The sequence below is a fragment of the Dasypus novemcinctus genome, chromosome 6, assembly GCF_030445035.2.
Source record: "Dasypus novemcinctus isolate mDasNov1 chromosome 6, mDasNov1.1.hap2, whole genome shotgun sequence".
In the NCBI taxonomy this organism is placed as follows: Eukaryota; Metazoa; Chordata; class Mammalia; order Cingulata; family Dasypodidae; genus Dasypus; species Dasypus novemcinctus.
The window spans coordinates 135,483,963-135,492,306 of NC_080678.1; the positions used below are offsets into that span (position 1 = coordinate 135,483,963).

At 44.6% G+C, this 8,344-nt stretch overlaps 1 long non-coding RNA gene across 1 annotated transcript in view; it reads right to left on the reverse strand.

Moving 5' to 3' along the window:
- Positions 1–6,221, reverse strand: part of LOC131278850 (uncharacterized) — a 148,242-nt gene extending 142,021 nt beyond the window's left edge. The window contains exons 1-2 of the long non-coding RNA XR_011649142.1: positions 6,097–6,221; positions 5,386–5,445 (exon numbers count right to left, since the gene is read on the reverse strand). This is a non-coding gene — a long non-coding RNA (uncharacterized lncRNA). The remainder of the gene's footprint in view (positions 1–5,385; positions 5,446–6,096) is intronic.
- Between the last annotated feature and the right edge of the window lie 2,123 nt (positions 6,222–8,344).

The following is an 8,344-nucleotide window of genomic DNA, read 5'->3' on the forward strand; positions in this document are numbered from 1 at the left end:
CAGGATTAACATTTCTCATTTTAAGTATACATTTCAGTGATATTAATTACATTCACTAAGTTTTGGTAGTGGATGGTGGTGGTGGTAACACTGGGTTGGCTTTTTGGGGTGATGAAATGTTCTGGGATTAAATAGTGGTGATGGTTGTACATAGCTGTGAATATAATAAAGTCACTGAATTGTACACTTTAAAAGGGTGAATACTTGGATATGTGAATTATATCTCAAGAAGAAAATAATGGCATTTGCATAAATTTAGTTTGCCTACTTCTTTACATTCTGCAGAGAATTTGGGATATGGACAAAGTCTCAAAAAATTATAATTTTTTTCCTCTGATCTAGTTCAGATGTTGACGTCAAATGGAAGGGGAAGGAGAAGGCAGAAGGGCAGGTCTAAGACTGCGGTGCCAGTAATTATGGTTCTGAAGGTATTATGTGAAGGGGAGTGAAAAGAACACTTGAGCTGGGCCTACAGTGGACCTGGCTCTGCTAACATTCCAGGCTTCTCTCTGCCCCCTCCAGCCACCGTCATCACCTTGCATCATCTGAACTATTGCAATTACCTCTTTCTTTTTCCTTTTTTTTTTTTTTTTTTTGAAGTACCCAGGGGCTAGGGATTGACCCCGGAACCTTGCACTTGGGAAACCGGTGCTCAACCACTGAGCCACTTCAGCTCAGGGGAGCTGAAGTGGTTTTTTTCCACGTTTGCTTGGTTTTATCATTTGTTTTTCTTAGGAGGCACTGGGAACCAAACCAGGACCTCCCATATGGGAAGCAGGTCTCATTACTTGAGCCATATCAGTTCCCTGCAAATGCTTTTCCTTTTTCAATATATTTGTACATTTAATAATTGAAAATATAGACAATAACTTGAAAAAGAAAACAGTTGAATAAAAACATACATTTCTCAATTAAATGTACTGGACACATACTTTTTTTAATCATTCAATATGTTACGCATATTATTTATGGTATAAAGCTAAGTAACAGGGGCTGGAAATATTGGCACAATGCTAGACAAAGAGACAAATGCAATAGAACTGAGAATCCAAAAAGAGACCCACAAGTAGATGGCTACCTGATTTTCAACAAAGACACCACTGCAAATTTGAAAGGAATGTCTTTCAAAAATGGTCCTGGAGGAAATGGATAGCCATAGCTCATATCAAAATATTGTACATATGTATATGTGTATCTAAGTATACATACACATATGTGTATATATGTGTATGTGTATATAAAATACTTTAAGATGTATCATACTTAAATGTGAAAGTTAAACCATTCAAATTCTAGATGAAAATAGAATTTTTGAGTTAGGAATAGGTAAAGTTTTTTTTTCTCCTTTCTTTTTTATTTATTTTTATAATATTACATTCAAAAAATATGAGGTCCCCATATACCACCAACGGTCCTCACCCCACTCCTACCCCCATAACAATAATCTCCTCCATCATCATGAAACATTCACTGCATTTGGTGTAAAGTTTTTTTAAACAGAGCATAAAGAGCACACAGAAGTAAAGACCGGACTAAGAACACATAAAAAAAATAAATTGGACTTCATTAAAATTCAAAACAAGTGTCAGACTCAAAGAAGATATTTCCAATACCTCTATCTGACAAAGGACTCATATAAAGAACATATAAAGAACTCCTACAAGTTAATATGGCAGAGACAAACACCATTTTTTTTTAATAGGCAAAAGACTGGAATAGATTTTTTTTTAATCAAAAATCAGATAAAGATAAAATAATGGCCAGGAAATATATGAAAGCATGTTTGATACTATCAGGCATCAGAAAGATGCAAATCAAAACCAAAATGAGCTCTTCTGTCACTTATTGAACCTGCAGTTGGTGCTGGGATTGGTGTATACTCAGGGGACTTGAATCTCTGGACTGTCCATGTGCCAGCTGGGCCCTGAGCCTCAGCAGAGTTCCAACTCCTACTCTCTGGTTTGTTGGACTTACCCAGGTCAGCTAACAGGGAGGTGAAGATGGTCAACAACCACACAAGGGAAACGAGAGTGCCTACAACCACAAGCAGGAGAACTGCAACGATCATCCATGTGGGATCTAAGCCCCCTCTCAATATAGAGGTGGACTGGACATCACCTCCCAGGGGCCACAGGATGGAGGAATAAAATATGGATTAGAATGGACTTACTGATACTCTACTATAGAACTATTGTGACTAGTAATGGAAGAAATTTTAACATTGTTATGGAGAAAGTGGCCATGGTAGTTGCTGAGGGCAGGGAGAGGGAAGAAGAGAGGTAATGTGGGGGCGTTTTCAGGACTTGGAGTTTTCCTAAATGATATTGCAGGGACAGATAATGGACGTTATATATCCTGCCATAACCCACTGAATGTACTGGGGGAGAGTGTAAACTACAATGTAAACTATTATCCATGTGGTACAGCAGTGCTCCAAAATGTATTCACCAATTGCACTGAATGTGCCACAATGATGAAAGAGGTTGTTGATGTGGGAGGAGTGGGGGCGGTATATGGGAACCTTGTACATTTTTTAATGTAGCATTTTTTGTGATCTATATATCTTCAAAAAAATAAAATTTAAAAAAATGATGGGGGTGGGGGTGGGGAGTGGGGTATATGGGAACATCTTATGTTTTTTAATGTAACATTTTGTGTGATCTATTAACTTTAAAGAAGATAATAAAGAAATGAAATACAATTTTTTAAAAAAGAACGAAAAAAAACAAAATGAGGGAAGCAGATGTAGCACACGTGGTTGAGTACCTGCTTCCCATGTATGAGGTCCCGGGTTTGATCTCCAGTATCTCCCTAAAATAAAAGAGAGAGAGAGAGATACCACTACACTCACCAGTTGGGGGGGTGGAGGGGGAGGGGAAGGGGGGTAGAGAGAGAGAGAAAGCCTAAGACCAGATGTGGCTCAAGCAGTTGAGTACCTGCCTACCATATGGGAGGTCCCAGGTTGGGTTCCCAGTGCCTCCTAAAAGAAAACGAGGAGACATAGAGAGCACACAATGAACAGACACAGCAAACAGCAAATGAAAACAATGGGGGGAGGAAATAAATAAATTAAAAAAAAAAAAAGCATCACCAACAAAACCAAGTGCTGACTAGGCTATAGAGCAACAGGATCTCTCGCATATGGCCGACTATATCATTTGTATCAAATAATACAATTACTTTGGAAAATGTTTGGTGGAATCTATCAAAGCTAAGCATATATATATATATCAATTCTACTTCCAGATTTACACCCCTCAGAATCAAATGCACATGTATACCAAAGAACATGTGCAAACACCCAAATTACAAACAGTTCAAATGTCCATCAAGACTAGAATGGATAAATTGAGGTATCGTCACATGATGGGGGAAAAAACCTCCTGCAACATGCAACAACATGGCTATCTCACAGATGTAATGTTGAATAAAAGGAATCAGACACAAAAAGAATATATATTGGGAAGCAGATGTGGCTCAAGTGACTGGGCTTCAGCCTACCACATGGGAGGACCCAGGTTCAAGCCTGGTTAAAAAAAAAAAAGCAGGCCTGCCTGGCGAGCCAGTGCCCACACAGCAAGCTGAGTGCCCGTGCAGCGAGTCAGCACCTACGCAAGTGAGTCACGCAGCAAGGTGATGATGCAACAAAAGAGAGACAAAGAGGAGAATGAAGGTGAGGCACAAGAGAAACCAGGAACTGAGGTGGCACAAGCAACAGGGAACCCCTCTCCATATCAGAGGTCCCCAGGATCGAATCCAAGTGAATCTTAGAGGAGAAAAAAGAGAAAACCAAAAGAGAAACAGATACAAAAGATCATACAGTGAATGGACATAGACAGCAAAAAACAGCAGGGTAAGAAAGGGGAGAAAAAGAAAAAAGAAAAAATATATTTTTTAAAAAGAATATATATTGTATGATTCTATTTATATGAAGTTTAAAATCAGATGAAATAATATATAACGATAGAGGGCAAAATAATGGTTACCCTTGAGTGGCAATGGGGGAAGTGAGGTCTTGGAGAGAACACAAAATAGCTTTCTGTCCCATATCTTGAACTGAGTGACAGCTATCTATGTACAAGAAAAATTTGTCAAGTTGTTCACCTGGGCCTTGTGCCCTTTAACTCAATCAAAAAAACAAAGATTAATAACTTGAAAGTAATAAAACTTGATCACTGACTGGCTGTGTAGCAGGTAAAAGACATCCATTAGGATAAATGCCATTCTTCACTTGGATGACAGGCTGGTTGGTGATCATATTGGATGGGAAATAAAGGGAAAGAGTCGGGGGCTATAATACTTTTATTTGAATCGATGGAGTTTAAAGAGCCTTTGGATACCTACAGAGATATACAGCAGAGTGGTGGCCTTTAGGGTCTAAAAGTAGGGGAAAGACAGAGCCAAGCAGTCCGGCAAATAATGCCTTCCCATAGAGGCGAATCAGGGAGAGTAAGGATGAAAGAGGATCAAGAATGGACACCTTGGGAGAAGCAATTAAGAAAGGCAAGAAGAGGAAGATAGCTCCGTGGAGAGAATTGAAAAGAAATAATCACAGAGAGAGGAAAAAACCAGAAACCAACCAAGACAACACTCTAGGAGAGACTGGACATGAGCACCAACTGGACAGAAAGCTCAATTAAAGCAAGCACTAAAGTATCCACAACCTTGCCGTAATAAGGGTGCTGGTGTCCCTCATCAGACAGATCCACAAAGTGAAGCAGTTTAAAATGCCAAAGGGAAATGGGAAAACATCTGCCAGAACGCACAACTTGAAATCTATCTCCTGCACCATGTATACATAATATTTACAGAGATTAACTGAAGGTGATACAAGCCTTTCTTTTCAGAGATATCCTAAATTCTATGCCCGGCTCAATTAGGACCATCAGAAAGCAATCCACGGGACCAAGGTGTTTTGGCCCCTGGAAACCTGGATTGGCTGAGTTCACCTCTGACACAGTGCCATGCTTCCCCTGAGGATCAACGGGAGGCTGCAGGCTGCGCTGATTTCAGGTACTCACTTAGAAAGCATGTCTATGTTACCTTTACAAAAACCAGGAAAGGAACATTGTCTAGACTTCAATGCCAAGAGCTCTAAATGCCTCATGAGGATTTAGCATGATTTCTTTCCATGGTCAATGCAAATCACATCACAGATAATGTCTGCATTGTTGCTATGCCCTGCAAAAGATCAGACAAATCAGCTATAACATCATAGCGCCTATATAGTTCTGTATTCCACTTTGTCCTGATATTGATGGCCTTCCGTGTATTATTCCTGATGTTAACTTCCATCCGTTTCTGCATTCCCATTCTCAACTACAGACCTTAAGGACCTCGTACAAGACACAGTAAACAAAGTAAGGAATAAAATAAACAGCTCACCTGAGATTTGTCCATTTTCTGCTGCTCTGGGAAACATGGAGAGAACAATGAAGGGGGGAGCTGGGGAAGAAAAAAGAAAGAATGAGACCACAAGAAATCTAACCTGCCTTTCCCCTCCTGGATTCTCTTGCCTAAAAAGCTCCACCTGCCAGGTGACTAGAATGCCCTCCCATAGGAAAATGTCCTTTGGCCCTTCTCTATGTTGGTAGTAGTTTCTCCATCTTTTGACAGAAACCAGTTTTGATGTAGTTCAGTGGCTGAGCGCCTGCTTCCCATATGCCAGGTCCTGGGTTCAATCCCTGGTACCACCTTTAAATAAAAATGAAAAGAAAAGAAACTGTTTTTTTACTTAACTATACCAGAAAACCTGACTGCACATTCACCCTCTTGGACTCAGCAGTTCTCATCTTTCATGTTAGGCAGAAATTGGCAATCCAGGATGCCCTTCCCCCACGACCTTCTGAGCCCAGGAGTCAGGATGGAAGCAGCATCTCTCAGCGCCCCGTCTGCTAAGGGGCATGGAGCCAGGCCCCCTGTCACCTGCAAATGTGGGGCGTTTGAAAGGAGTCGAGGGCAGTTAGGGAGGACTGAGAGGAATTTCCTTAGAGTAGGTGGCACTTCTTTTCCACCTCCAGACCACACCCTCTCAAATCCTCAAATGAAGCAACACTTCCTGGGCAGGCCGGCCCCTCTGCCTTGGCCCCAGCTCACCTGTCTCTTCTGAAATCTGGCTCAAAGCTCCTATTACAGTTTGGGGTGGCTTCTGGATGGAGCTCAAGGATTGCAAATTGCTTCTAGCCATTCACAGGTAGGTTTCGCTTTCTCTGGCTCTTCTGCCTCTCTGCTCTGAAGCTCTGAGGGTGGGCCATCTTCCAGGTGGGATTTCATTTCCCAAGGTTCCCTCTTTGCCACACAAGAGCGGCTTTGTTCCCAGGAACCAGGACCTGGGCCTAGGCGACAAAATCATTTGAGTCGGAACAGACATCAGAGCTCCAAACCTTGGAGCTCTCTGACCCCAGGATCTCAGGCTAGTCTTTCAAAGAACGCAAATAATCCCGGACCTCTGGGGATACACAGACTGGCCGGTTCCGATCAGGCCCAGAACCCTTGGATAGTAGTGCTCTGATAGGACACCAAGGACCTAGAAACACAATGGTCACATAATGAAACGGAGGCCACATCTGACACAGGACAGTGCCGTCCTTGAGCTCCTGCCCTGAAGCACACAATGCTCAGTTTGAGTAGAATCGCTGTTTGGAAGGAGGAAACGGGAAGGGAGGTCGCCGTGGACGCGCTCACCGGAGCCCGTCCCCTGCGGCTTGGGGCTCCGGGGAAACGCGCTTCGGCCCTCGACTTGTGGCAAGGGACTCTCCCGACCTCCCGGTGGGCGAGGGCTCAACGCGACACCTCTCGGAGGCACGCAGGGTCCTTCAGGAAAGGGGCGGAGGGCATAGCGAAGAGCACCCGAAAGAAGCCAGAGAGCGCCCCGCGGAGGCCTATCCTGAGAGCCCGACTCCGGCTCCGGCTCAGCCGCAGGGCCCTCCCCAGCCTCCGCGAGCTCTTCCGCGCATGCGCCACCCCGCCCGCGCCAGCGCCCGCGCTCGCGGGGAGATCGAGCGAGATGGTGCCTGCGCAGAGGGGCCTTACCCGTTTCCCGCGCAACGGGGACCAAGGTCCATTTCCCGTCAGCCCCAGCGGCTGATTGGCGCCCTGGGCTCCGCGCGGTGCGGCTTGCCGCAGGGACTGCCAGGAGCCCGCAGGGGCCGGCAGGGGGCGGCGGGGGCCGGTAGGGAAGCAGCGGGGGGCGGCAGGGGGCTGCAGGGAGGCGGCAGGGGGCGGCAGGGGGCGGCAGGGGGCGGCAGGGGGCGGGCGCTACCCCACGTGGAATGCCTTATTCGGACTCTAAGCGGAAGGAGCTGGAAGGAGGAACAGCGCGGTGACAGCAGGGCTTTGCTCCTGGCAGTAAAGCGCACAGGGCTGGTGGGGTAGCTGAAGTAATGGAGTTGATAAAATATTGTAAAGCTAGTATAGTGTCTCATGCACACCAACTGAAAGGATCGTTCCTTGTATTAGAGTTTTCTAGGGAGACAGAACCAACAGGTAATATGTGTAAATATTAGAGTTTTATATGAATTGTCTCAAGTGACTGTGGGTTGCACAATTCTGTAGGGCAGGCTGGGAACTCTGATCAAAGTTTTTCAATGAATTTCCCAGGCTGGCGGAAATAGAAATGGAAATTCTCTCTTCTGGCTGCTGAAATCATCACATCTCCTTTTTTAATATTTATACATTTTTTTCCTAGCCCCCTCATTGTTTTTATGCTGGCTCTCTGCTTTCTGTGGTCATTTACTATGTGTTTTTCTGCGTCTGCTTGTTTTTTCTTTAGGTGGCACTGAGAACCAATTCTGGGACCTTCTGGAGTAGGAAAGAGGTGCTCATTCTCCTATGCCAAATCAGCTCCCTGGTCTGCTGCATCCCTTCCTGTCTCTCCTCTGTGTCTTTTTTTGTTGCATCATCTTGCTGCGTCAGCACTCCTGCACAGGCCAGCACTCTTGCACAGGCCAGCATGCCATGCAAGTCAGTTCTCTTCTTGGGCCAGCTTGCCACTCCAGCCGGATCACCTTCACCAGAAGGCACCTGGGATCGAACCCTGCACCTCCTGTATGGTAGACTGGAGTCCCATCGCCTGAGCCACATCCGCTTCCCATTACCTCTTCTTTTCAGGCCGCCAACTGATTGGCTCAAACTTCTCTCCTCATTGAAAGCTATCTCAGTTGATTGTAGATCTAATCAGCCATAGATGCAATCATCTTACTGATTATTTAAGTCCATGAAATATCCTCACAGTAACAAGGCAGGCCAGTGCTTGCCCTGACCAAACAATGGGACACCATCACCTGACCAAGTTGACACATGAGCTTATCACACACACTCCTGTAGTTTACTTAGTCTGTTTTAT